This window comes from Schistocerca gregaria, chromosome 7 (assembly GCF_023897955.1).
Source record: "Schistocerca gregaria isolate iqSchGreg1 chromosome 7, iqSchGreg1.2, whole genome shotgun sequence".
In the NCBI taxonomy this organism is placed as follows: Eukaryota; Metazoa; Arthropoda; class Insecta; order Orthoptera; family Acrididae; genus Schistocerca; species Schistocerca gregaria.
In genome coordinates, this window is record NC_064926.1 from 42,269,413 (window position 1) to 42,282,723 (window position 13,311).

The 13,311-nt window shown below is 39.2% G+C and overlaps 1 long non-coding RNA gene across 1 annotated transcript in view; it reads left to right on the plus strand.

Moving 5' to 3' along the window:
* Positions 1-11,056, plus strand: part of LOC126281852 (uncharacterized) — a 36,208-nt gene extending 25,152 nt beyond the window's left edge. The window contains exons 2-3 of the long non-coding RNA XR_007551309.1: positions 7,332-7,484; positions 10,729-11,056. This is a non-coding gene — a long non-coding RNA (uncharacterized LOC126281852). The remainder of the gene's footprint in view (positions 1-7,331; positions 7,485-10,728) is intronic.
* The last annotated feature ends 2,255 nt before the right edge of the window (positions 11,057-13,311 follow it).

Consider the following 13,311-nt stretch of genomic DNA (forward strand, 5'->3'; position numbering starts at 1 on the left):
ATTGGTGGGCCACCAGAGATGCAGGCCGACTGTAGACCTTGTAGAAATAATGGTATTGGTGGGCCATCAAAGGTGTAGACCCACTGTAGTCCTTGTAGAGATGGCCAACAACCATCTGTTGCGACTGTGCAGGTGCACAATCACCCTCGAAGAGTCTTGCGGAGAATATAGCAAGTCCATAAACCACCACTTGTCCAATCACAAAGAATTTGTTTGAAACGTCCTTAGAACCAGCAATGCTGTTATCCAGTCCCTTGCTGAATTATTAACACACGTGCAAACACTATCAGTCCCTACTTCTCACATATTGTCCATATACTATGACCAACAGAAACGTGTGCAGTGAAATGCAATTTACAAGTTACTTAATTTGATGGACTGGTGTCAATTACAATTTTATAACATGAAAATACAATAACAAAAGCACAAAATATATCATTAAAGAACATAATAGTACAGATAACATTTGCAGTAATACAGGCTTTATAAAAGAATCGAAATAACAAATACATCAGTGTTACAAAAATTATGACATAAGTACATACATAAAAGATCAGAATAACTTTTGAAACCTCAACTTCACAGATGAGCATTAGAACAAAACAGAATAAATAATGTGTAAACATCTTTACAAAGTAAATAACATGTTATTAATGAAAATTATATTTGAGGATAACAGTATTCCTCATCATAGTGAATGTAGCTTAGTATTAGAAAAATTCTGCAACGTAAGTCTTATCAGATAAACATATAAAGACAGGAAGAACATAAATACACAAGGGTACACAAACACATAGTGAGATAACACAAGGAAAGGACAGGGTTTGTTTTACTGCAGTATTTTGCAAACAAAACTTTCTTTACTTCTCGGAGATCTCCCTTCGTTCTTCATTATTTCCAAAAAGTCCTATCTATACCTGCTTTCTATACTTTTCTCATATAACCTCTCAGTGCATTTCTTCAAATCCATCGCAACTCATTCTCTTATATAGGCTACCCCCTCTTAAGCTAACTTAAATCTACTGAGCTCAGATGCTTAACTAAGGGACGAGGCAATGCAGCAGCACAAAACAATTAATACAAACAGCAATGACCCAAAAAAATGCAAAGCAAGCAGCAGTAAATGTAATAACTTATATCTAAACATGAAAAAACCCACAAGCAGAAAAAATAGTATACTAAAGACAACAATGCAGATAAGGGAAAGTTATAATCACATCTTAATGTCTATGTAATTAAAGTGGTGCACCACAACTTATTCTATTAAATAAATTACCAAGTACTTGAAAAGAAAATTATGTATGAGGTTCCTGTTACTAGTCCCTTCTTATTGTTCTTTCCTTTCCAAGTGCTCCTTTTTTTTTTTTTTTTTTTTTTTTTTTTTTTTTTTTTTTTTTTTTTTTTGAATGTCGATCATAAAATTATTATTTAAGAGATCTGTTGACAGATAGTTTTCACATTAGCAAATGCATTTTATTTTATTTTATAAAACCAATGCTGTAACACAGCTGGAAAACAGATATCAAATGAAATAAGCAATTATGCAAAGCAAAGAATAAAAACATCATTCAATAGCTATGTGGCATTTCATAAGTCAGTAGAAGTTCTCTCAACTCTCCTAAAAAGACACTTGTTAATCAGGTGTGTAGAAGTAAGAATGTTTCCAAGTAATGAGCATGTCGTATTTGCGACGCTTTCAACAAAGAAATGTCAATAGCGAGGATAATGGCTTCCCTTTTTTTTTTTTACCTGTGCCTCTGAAAGGCACACACTAATGGCTTGCTTCCTGGTGGCTGTCGCCCAGCTGGGTGCCCACGACGCATTTCGCGCAGGTGGTCTCTTAACTGTCTTACCGAAATATTTACGACACCAGTTTCCGCTACAGTGGCAGTCTCATATAAAAAATTTCACAGGTCAAGAACTTGCGTTACAAATCTGTAGAAACAAAATCCTGTAAATATAACAGTGTCCAAAAAATTTTCGGCGGCATTGTGGTACATTCACGCATTTACATACATATCATCTCTTAAAGTACGATTCTTGGTTTCCAACCACCTTTTTCACAAACCAGAGTCCCTAACCACTACTCACTATTCCTTACCTTATTACACATATACATATTCGTCCACACTTCTTCAATATTTCATCATAATAAATACGTAGTATAATCAAATTCCTCATATAGCATCAGCTTATTGATCATAAACATGCCACAACAGCATAATACACATCGTCATCGTAATAATAACATCATAACACCTCAGTCAAATTCTCAAAATCGTCGTAGCTTCCTCCAATAATTTCAAAACCTAAAAAAATTCTCTGCTCATGTCAAAAGTGTCATCTACCTCAAACGTACCTTAAAAATCATGATTCCATACCAAATATGTCATTCAAAGCTCTCATAGTATCACAATCGTTCCGAAAAAATGTGAACAGTTCACAAAGTACAGACAAAATACAATTTCGTAAGTGTGAAGTTATCCAACGGTGTAATCACGTAAACATCTGTCACTGATGAAGTAAAATAAATGTTTGTCTCTCTCAGTTAAATGATCAGATAGCTGTGTAATTAATGTGTTAGAGAAATATGGTACCGATGTGTTAAGTTGTATAAGCAAATACCATATTAGCTAGGGCTCCTTGTGCTTGCCATACACATGGTACACAAAGTAGGCGTGTACCCCCCTGAGGATCAATGTAATTATATCCTCAGATGTTACAGATTACAGCAATGGAATGAAAAGTATCACGGAAAACCTTTGTATCATTGTATTTCAAATATCTTTAAAAATAAATGTTTTAAGTACAAAATTAGTCACTCAAATGCGGGCCCTGTAGTGCTAAATGTGCGTTTTGCTGTAAGATAATTCTGTGGAACTGTCGTAGTTATCGTCCTCTGTAAGAAAAGTTCTGCTGAAGCCAATGTACTTACCTCATCATAAACGAAGGTGAAATGCTTTCCGTATAGATATGGTAGTTATTACGTACCTTACCGTGATCTAGAAAGTACTATAATGTAACATATTGTTGTGCTACGATAAAGGCTGTCTCATTGTAGCTATAGCACAAAAGTTACCACTAAAACATGTTTTACTTTCCAGAATAATTCAGAAAAACTGTGCAGATATAAGACAGATACACCGCAAAAGCACAATGTAAATTGTGTCACACATTAATAGAGTCGTGATATAATCGTGTAGCTATCAAAGAAACCAAACGCTAAGTCATCTTTAATCTCACAGAAAGTACTTCAAATAAAGAATGTCTTTTCAACTGAACCAAAATGTTGCATTAAATACTCATTAACAGTATATGCTCTAAGTATGTAAGCCTTATAGTCGTTACGTAATCGTGCAACTAACAAGCAAGAATGTACAAATAACAACACTGTGTCGTCTGTTCACTATAACAATGCATTCGTAATTTCTGTTTAAAAATATTCCCTAGGTTCTAGACCGGATAGTTAACTTCAAAACATTGTTGCATGTTAACAGTTTCTCAGTGTGACAAAGCATACTAGAAATGTGAAGTGAAATGTTTTATGGCAAAGACAAAGTTAAAAAGCAGATTATATTTCAATAAACGGTTTTACATGTGAAATGTGGTGTAAACCTTTACTCTTCCTCAGTATGCAGACTGTCAATTGAAAAGCAATTATCATGTGATTACGTCGGTAAGGAACACTGGAATTTTGCTCAAGGTTAGCGTCTATGTTATTTTTCTCTGCTCCAGCCGGTGCACGCGGCTGCCTGCGGTGCGAGTCATTGTCTGTCTCTTTGTTGGCGCGCGCCGTTATTGGGATTAGGAGACCTAACTTCTACCAATTCACCTTGCCGAGAGGGCCCTGTCCTGTAGGAATCCCGCCAGTTCTGATGCAATTCAGGTCTGTCATTTTGTCGGTAGATTCCATAGTTTCTTTCTTGTCGGCCACGTGGTGGAGAATTTCTCCCTGAATCGTAACTGCGCGCTGGACCATTGCGTCTGAAGTTATTCTGTCTCCCGTGATAATAATTATTTTGGTTCCCGTTTGTCTGTTTCTCTGATTGCGTCTGTGATAGTCACTACCGCGGAGAGGTGACCTTTCTCTGTAATTATTACTACTCTGCCAACGGTTGTCATACGGGTGGTGTCTGTTTTGGTCACGATTTGTATTGTGAGAATAGCCTTGTCGTGTCCAGTTATTATTTCTTTCATCGCGGAATTGCGACAGATGTGACCTGTAATTGTTGTGCTTCTGTTTTCGCGTTCCGCGATTGTCAGTGTCAGTTTTTGTAAGAGTCGCTGAAAAGCTTCAGTGTTGTCTTTGCAACGTCCTACCAAAATAATATTCCTTAAATGTTCAGGCAATTTCATTATGCAAATGCGGATGAGTTCTGAAGGGCTATATGGGTTTGAAAGATATTGGTTCTTATGCAACATGTCTTCAAAATATTTGACAAGACTGGAAAATTCAGATTGTTCGAAATGTTTCATCATCATGATGCCATGTTTTACTCGGTCTTGTGTGGCTTGGGACCAATATGCTGAGAGGAAGGCATGGTAAAATTCTCCTTCACTGTGGCAATCGTGAATGACCGATCGCATTCTTACAGCTGGTTCATTCTCTAAGTAGCCACACATAAATTCTAATCTGTGCTCTAGTGTCCAGTTGGGAGGAAAACAATGAGATAATTGATAGAGCCACGCTTGTGGATGAATGTCGTTGCCAGAATTCTTAAATGTTTTGAATTTACGTGTAGTAATGAACAGCTTATAGTCAAAATCATCGTGTCGGCGGGTAGCATATCGGTCATTGTTACGTCGTGTCGGCGGTTCCATCTCAGAATTCGGTGTACCTTGCCAATTTCTTTCATAATTTCCGAAGTGCCCTGTGTTATTGTTTTGTGGCTGTTCCGTATTTCTATGTCACTCTTCCCGTATTGGAGCGCGAGTGTCCTCTGAAGTACGTAATTGTTGTATTACCTGTGTCAGCTGATCTTGTACTTCCCGGATTTCTCTTTGGTGTTGCGTACTAATTTGATTCAGACTTTGTTTGAATTTCCTAATTTGTTCGCACTCTTCTGTGTCATTAAAGACTACCGGTTTTGTGTCATTCAAATTATCATCTACTTTCGTAGATAAATTATTTAGCTGATCCGAAAGTTCAACTACTTTCGCTGATAATGAACTAATGTCCTCCATGTGTCTTTCTGAACCAATTTTCAGAGTATCTACTGTGTCCTTTAAGTTTTCTTGAGTTTTTGCAAGTTGCGTAACCGAACCGGTAGACGCAACTGAGTCAATTTTAGCTTGCAAGGTCTCATGATTTTCATGAACAATTGTTTGCAGTTCTTTTATGGCTGCTTTGTGATTCTGTAATGCATTTTCATGCCGCGAAAAAATAGGTTGGAAATGCTCACAAATTTGTGTTTGTACGTCATTACAGACTTTTTGACATTTCGATTCGATTTTATGTAATTCAGTAGTTAAACCTTCACGTGTTTGTTCAAGCGTATGTTCCACTGAGTCTAACTTTTGAAGCTTTTGCTCCATTGCGTCTAACTTTTGCTCTGTTTGTCTCTGATTTTGTTCCATTGTGTCTAACTTTTGAAGATTTTGTTCCATTGTGTCTAACTTTTGCTCTGTTTGTCTCTGATTTTGTTCAAGCGTTGTGTCTAACTTTTGTAGCCTTTGTCCCATTTGTTGCATTAACTGTAATAACAGTGCACTGGTGTCTGAAACATGTTCCTCAGTGCTTTTCGGCAGTGCATTTGAACCGGCAACATTCGCATTTTGAAAAGCAGAAAATGTGTCTCGATTTATTTGAGAAAACGGTGAGGACGCAAAATCTGAATCTACAGTATTTGCAAGATTGTGTCCTGTCATTTCGGAATCCTGAGGCGAGCTGTTGCCGACCGATCGATCGATAACGCTTCCCTGTTCACTAATTGTTTCACTGCCTACACCATTATTTGCAACCCGCTCCATTTCCTTACACACAATTACCAAATTACTACTTTGAACATTAGTTAATTCATTACATGGTGGCGCTAACACACTGCTTTCGTCTTCACTGTCATTTCTCACTTTACTTTGGAGCCTAGTATTACGTTTTTCACACGCCATTATTGTCACAATTTTTCACACGACAACACAGAAAAACACAATTTGAAGAACAAAAATAAGAGAACACATTAACATAGCACTGAAAATAATATCTAGTTAATTGCAAGCGCAGCTGCGAAATACTTCGTGCAAAACTACATGCATGCGACAACTATTTTACTGTACAACAATGAAAGACTGCAACTACAAAGGAAATTCTCTCTATGATTACGCGCTAGCAATAAACAAAAGCTACACTAATTACACAAACTACAAGGAAAAAATCAGAAGATTCCAGTGAGGTATCCTCGGCTAAGGGTCGACATATGAAACGTCCCCTTAGAAAAATTGTACACGACTGGTCTATGTGAAACGTCCTCTTTGAACAATTATACACGAATGTGCTTAAACTGACACACAATATCTTTAGCGCAACACAATCTGACTTCCAAAAATCCCTATGAAAGAATGGCCCTGACTAACATTAATCTATATGTTTCACAAATCACTTACCTCACAAAAATCTTCGTTACTCGAACTACTGCAATACAGCGAGCGCCACTACTGCCAGCTAACTAAAAGATTCAAACTACGGAAGTCACGAACTACTGATAGGCATAGTTAGCAAATGAAAGATTTTAATAGAGAACAAACAATGTATTTACCTCACTAGTCATAATATATATAGCAGTTCATGACACCAATTCTTACAAATTTCAAAACTCCGCCATCTCTCTCCCCACGTCCACCACTGCTGGCGGCTCACCTCCAACTGCGTAACGCTACGCGCTGTTAGCATCCAGCTGCCGCTGCCCAACACTACAATGGCAGACAACAATGCAAACTAAACACAGACTGCGCACGGCACAGCCAGTGATTTTTATACAGAGCGCTACGTGGCGGCGGCGTTACCAATAAAGAAACCTAAACAGCTTACTTACACATGGAGTTCCCTACACCACTACATCAGACATCAGTCGACTCCCTGCCTCGTCGTGTTGCGGCACCCCTGCGTGCTCGCGGGGGCCCTACGCGATATTAGGCAGTTTCTTTGGCTCTTCAGTGAATCACAGCTTGCAGTGTGCTGCTCTACTATATAAACGACTGTTGTTGTTACGAGAGGTATGATTCTACGTTCGCTAGCAAATGTTGGAATCTGAAGGGTTTCTATATTTTTACTGCTAATGCCGTGTTTAGAATTACACGACAATGTGCTGCTATTCCCGTGTTTTCTTCCTCTGCAGCGCTGCTGTCATTGCTGGCGAGCTGTGAGGCGCAGTGCCCAGTCGTCTGCACCCGGGAATTCAGGCCGCTTACAGCACGCTGCAAGGGAGGCGTCACGAAGAAATTCAACAACCCCTGTCTCATGGAAGTGCACAACTGTCAGCAGAAAGACGGTACTTATTTCTGGTCTCCATAGGGTAAAAACGCGCTTAAAATACAAATCTGTACCTATCTGATTAGCTATCAACCAGTAATCGGCCTTCCCCAAATTTTTTTAAAGAATCGAACATACATGTATAAAACAGCTTCAAGCGCCTGACTACTTACGTTTAAAATTAGTAGGAAGTCACTAAGTACACTCATTATCAAACACTTGATGAGTATAGTCGGGATAATTTTCGCTTCATTTTAACAAAATCTAGTTTTTCACGCAACACAGTGTTCATGACCTGATATCTCCTGAATTGTGTATCGTATAATGATCTAATTTTGCATGTACACTCAGTGATATATGCGATACCATCTGCAAATGTGTTGCGAACAGTTTGTAGAAAATAAATAATAAATTAAGTTGACTTGACTGGCCCTGAGCTATTAAAATGTCGTGGCTGAAGCTGAGCATTTAAATATCTTGGAAGTAGGATCAATGAGGACTTCGTATGTCATCAGGAGATGAAAATTTGAAACTACATTAAGGTCTGAGGAAAAGAATTGACAAGTAAATTTCCTTTATTTTACATCCATGGTCACAAACTTTTTGGCATCAGACCATCGGTTTCGGACTATAATGACCATTTTCAGATATGCAGCAAAATATGGGAAAACATAAATACATGAGCAGATTGTCTACAGCTTAAAACAATAAAATAGACCATAATGATAAGTACTACCGACATACATATACATTAGTGCGCTTCATGTATGAAGAGGCATTCTTAATTTATAAAAACGTGACCTAATGTACTGCAGCCATTATGGCATCGTCAAATGGTAAACGCAAGATCAGCACCAGCGTCGTCGAATATATATAAATAACAGCATACGCAAGAGTCATCTTGTCAGCAGCACTGTTGTTCAAACCAAACTGCCGTACAGTAGCCACAAAATGTTTGTGTTGCAAGTCCACCAGATGTCGCTACTGTAGGTATACGCATGGTCTTCAGTGACTAATTGAACAACATAAAATAAATGGGGGGGGGGGGGAGGACATACAGTCGGTAAAGTCTGTAATGGGCTTATAAGAGGCATTACAGTAATAAAAAGCGATGAAATGTAACACGACAAAAGATAGAATGTTGAAAAGAAGAGTTAAGAGACAGTAATTGACACATGCTCAAGAGCCAATATTATAGATAATGACATAAACAGTAAACAACTTTCATAATGCACAGAATAATGTAAAAAACTATAAAACAAATAGCTGCAGAAGCAAAGAAAGAAAAAGTACTTCCGCACATAATCAGCGCCCTCTGTTAGCGCTAACGCCAGAATTACGCATAGGAGAGAAGTGGTTGGAGGAGCGTGACCGCCAGAGGACCCCTCGTACCCTGTGGCACACCGTTGCAATACAAGTATGATTAAACTCCGTACCACTGCATGAACAAGATTATCTAGTTGATGCATTAATCTATAATACTGGCACTTGAGCATATGTCAATCTTTGCATCTTTCAACACGATAGAGCACATGTTCATAACGTACGGTCTGTAATTGACTGGCCTGCACAGAGTCCTTTCCTGGATCCTATAGAACAGCTTCGGGATGTTTTGGAACTTCGTGCCAGGTGTCACCGAGCGACACCGATACCTCTCCTCAGTGCAGCACTCCGTGAATAGTGGGCTGCCATTCCCCAAGAAACCTTCCAGCACCTGCCTGCTAGAGTGGAAGCTGTCGGCTAGGCTAAGGGTGGGCCAGCACCATATTGAATTCCAGCATTATCGATGGAGGGCGCCGCGAACTTGTAAGTCATTTTCAGCCAGGTGTCCGGATACTTTTGATCACATAGTATATACACCTTGACGGCAATTAACGATCATTCAGTGCAGATGCACTCTTCGTATGACCTTTTCCGGGAATCAAAATGGGACTGCGACCCATGAGGGTAATGCACAGAGTGTGACAAGTTGGAAAATTGGGTTGGACGTGAAGCTTGTTCAGATAGCCGAAGAACTAAAGTCGACCGCTCGCGTAAGGCTGAAGCCCGTGTTAGAGTCAAATTCTGTCACCTCTTAATTTATTTCAGTGCCTGATAGCAGCTAATGTCTGAATTTCAGTTTCATCATCAAAGTCCTGTCAACGTTTTTAACCTGCGGCATGAAACGCACGTCGAATTTAAGTGCTGCATAATGAAGATTTAATTGAAGTGGAATATGTACTGTTTGCATGCATATTAGGCAATATCATAACGCAGAAATGCGTAGGGACATAGCACATGGGTGTGAGAGTTCCAACAGTTCCGAAAAGCCGTGTCCAGCAACTGAAAAAACAAGTCAAATTGAAGATACACCTTCACCCCAAACATATCACGGCCAAATGTGCTTTGAAGTATTGATGACCGGTTGTTTCACAATATTCGTGGGAGTTGTTGTAATAATGATTACAATGCTAGTTATTGTTGTTTTATTGTTATTGTTGGGGTTGTTGTGATCTTCAGACAAAGACTGGTTTGACGCTGCTCTCCAGGTTAGAGGCTGCTCGAGTCTCTTCATTTCTCAGTCACCACTACAACCTACGCTCTTTCGAACCTGTTTACAGCACTCATGCCTAAGTCTCTGTCTACCATTTCAATCTCACACACGTTCCTGCCTTACCAGATGGTATGTTTCTTGATGCCACAGGATGTGTGCTATTAACCGATCCCTTCTTCTAGTCAAATTTCATTTTTTCCGAAATTCTATTCAGTTCTCATTTGTTATTACATCCGCACATCTCATCCTCAGCACTCTTCTGTAGAGTCACAATTCAAAATATTTTCTTCTCTCAACTGCTTACCGTGCACCTTTTACTTCTGTGTAAAGCTACTCTCCAGATAAAAACTCCCAGCATATACTTAACACTTAAATCTATATTAGTTTTTAACAAATTCCTCTTTTTCAGAAATGCTTTTCTGGCTATTTCCAGTATTCTGCTCCTCAGGTGGAAGGGAGCTACCTGTGCAGCGACGTGTTCTTACGTTTTCTTGGCTAAACTGACATTCTTTGCAAGTTGTGCGGACTTCCGAGTGAGTCAATAAAGCAGTTCCCAAATTTAACGAACGCAATGGGAATGTGGAACGCAGCTCACAGTTATAAGATACTAAAAATCCGTCATATTTCCATTTGTTCAAGAAGGAGAGAACTTAATGTTTAAATTCGTAAAAGAAATCGTTCTAATGACTGCATAAACAATACTTACCTTGTTTTCCACTTTTTATTCTAGGCTGTGTGGTGATATGATGCGGTCAGCAGAGGTGATTGTGGATCCCTTGGAAAGAAGACTTCACTCTGCATGCTGTTATAATTTGTTTTACGTTGACAGCTTTGTGTCTGAGATAAAATTATTCAACGAATTAGATATTTCTGTGTCTTAATGTATTACTGATTTATCCAAAATTTGATTAAATTTTTCCAACACTACCCAATGGATACAGAATTTTTTTATTGTTCAATTATTTCTCTTTTAGTAGTCCACTACGCTACGTGTTTCACGCATAGACGATCGTATGTATTCTTGTATCAATGATAATGTTTTGGACGAAATAATTAACAATGGAACTGAAGCTCCTGTGATTTATTCCTGTTTCGTTGTCGCTGAAAAGTTCATGTTTAAGGATCCTGTTACTGTCATGCTGCAGTGTGCACTGTGTAACAGGCATTTAACTTCAACATGAACCGTTACACCTACTCTGCCTTTATCATACACACAACTGTCGATGTCAGGCGCTAATGTTGTCAGCAAACACAGACACTTTTATCGGTCTTTGTATGCCTTATAGGTCAGAAGATACATCTACATCTACATCTACATTCATACTCCGCAAGCCACCCAACGGTGTGTGGCGGAGGGCCCTTCACGTGCCACTGTCATTACCTCCCTTTCCTGTTCCAGTCGCGTATGGTTTGCGGGAAAAACGACTGCCGGAAAGCCTCCGTGCGCGCTCGAATCTCTCTAATTTTACACTTGTGATCTCCTCGGGGGGTATAAGTAGGGGGAAGCAATACATTCGATACCTCATCCAAAAACGTACCCTCTCGAAACCTGGACAGCAAGCTACACCGCGATGCAAATGGCCTGAAAATACTGAGAGAATTGGCCACATGTCGCATTACGTCATTTTTAGATAAAAGCTAGTAAGGATACTGAAATGAGTTGTCTGCCACTAAGACAATTCAATGTATCATCTTGTCTGTTTTGTTATGTTTTCGAAATAATCTTACACCCATGCCGTACTAGTGGACTTATTAAGCTGTAAGACATTTCATCACAAAGTACAAGGCCTTTGTAACTTTATCACAGAGCATCTCAATAACAATACTTGACCGCCATAGATTAAATACCAGTGTAATATCCACCACAAGATCCTATAGTGGGACATGTGTATGAAATGTGTAAGTAGACTGTTTAGGTTTTTATGTTGGTAACGCCAAGTTGCTCCCTGTATGAAAATCACTGACTGTGGTGTGTGCAGTCTGTACCTGCTTGGACTCATTGTTGGAATATTCGCTTGAGTAGTGTTGGGCAATAGGATGCGAGTTGGAGGTGAGCTGCCAGCAGTGGTGGATGTAGAGAGAGAGAGACGCCAGAGTCTTGAGAGGTCACTATAAGAGGACGCTCTGGACGTGTGTCCGCCAGAAAAAATAAATTTGTAAAGATGGATGTCATGAATTGATGTATATGATGACTTTCGAACACTATTAAGTTAAATACATTGTTTGTTCTCTATCAAAATCTTTCATTTGCTAACTGTGCCTATCAGTAGTTTGTGCTTTCCGTAGCTTGAATCTTTTATTTAGCTGGCAGTAGTGGCGCTCGCTGTATTGCAGTAGTTCGAGTGACGAAGATTTTTGTGAGGTAAGTGATTCATGAAAGATATAGGTTATTGTTAGTCAGGGCCATTCTTTTGTAGGGATTATTGAAAGTCAGATTGCGTTGCGCTAAAAAAATACTGTGTCTCAGTTTAGTGATGATCAGATTAAGTAAGGAGAGAAATGTCTGAGTACGTTCAGTTTTGCTCAGCTGTTTGAAAATCAAATAACGGAAGAGGTTTACCAACACAGTCATTCATAATTTTTCTAATAGGACGTTTCAAATGATCTGACAGATTAGTGTGTTATTTAAATCGGTGAAGCATTCAGATAACACTTTTTTTTATTACATCTCTCACAGATATGAATGCTATGGTTCAAATAATTTACCTCATAATGAGGGAGGTGCCCTAATAGTTCAACGCTTAACAGTTAACGGTAAAACTGATCGCACTGTATACAGAGTGAAAAGTATTTAAACCGACAAACTGTCATTTTTTCCTATGAGTATTTAAACCGTTAGAGGAAGATTTCTCTGGCGTCTAATTAATTACACCAACAAACACTTTTCCATTTTTTTATGACCAAGAGACAACATATTACCACAACCCAATTTAAATTACAGTAGATTTTCAAAAATGCCGAACCATCGGTCCAGGAATGGACGCACACGACGGCTGAAATGTGCCGGCGCCCCGCCATGTTGGAACCACATGCGTTGTCTTGTAGGGAGCGGGACGCCTTCCAGCAATTCTGCCAATGCTCTGGCGAGGAAATTTTAATAGTTCCTGCCATTTAATGGCCTAGGTAGCAGATAGGGCCCAATTGAACAATCCCCAACAAAACCGATCCACACATTAATGAAGAACCGCGCGTGATGAGCGCTAGTAACTGTGGCGTGTGGGTTGTCCTCACTCCGAACATGCGAATTGTGCATGTTGAAGACTCCATCACACCCGAACGTTGCTTCATCGGTAAACAACACAGAGGATGGAAA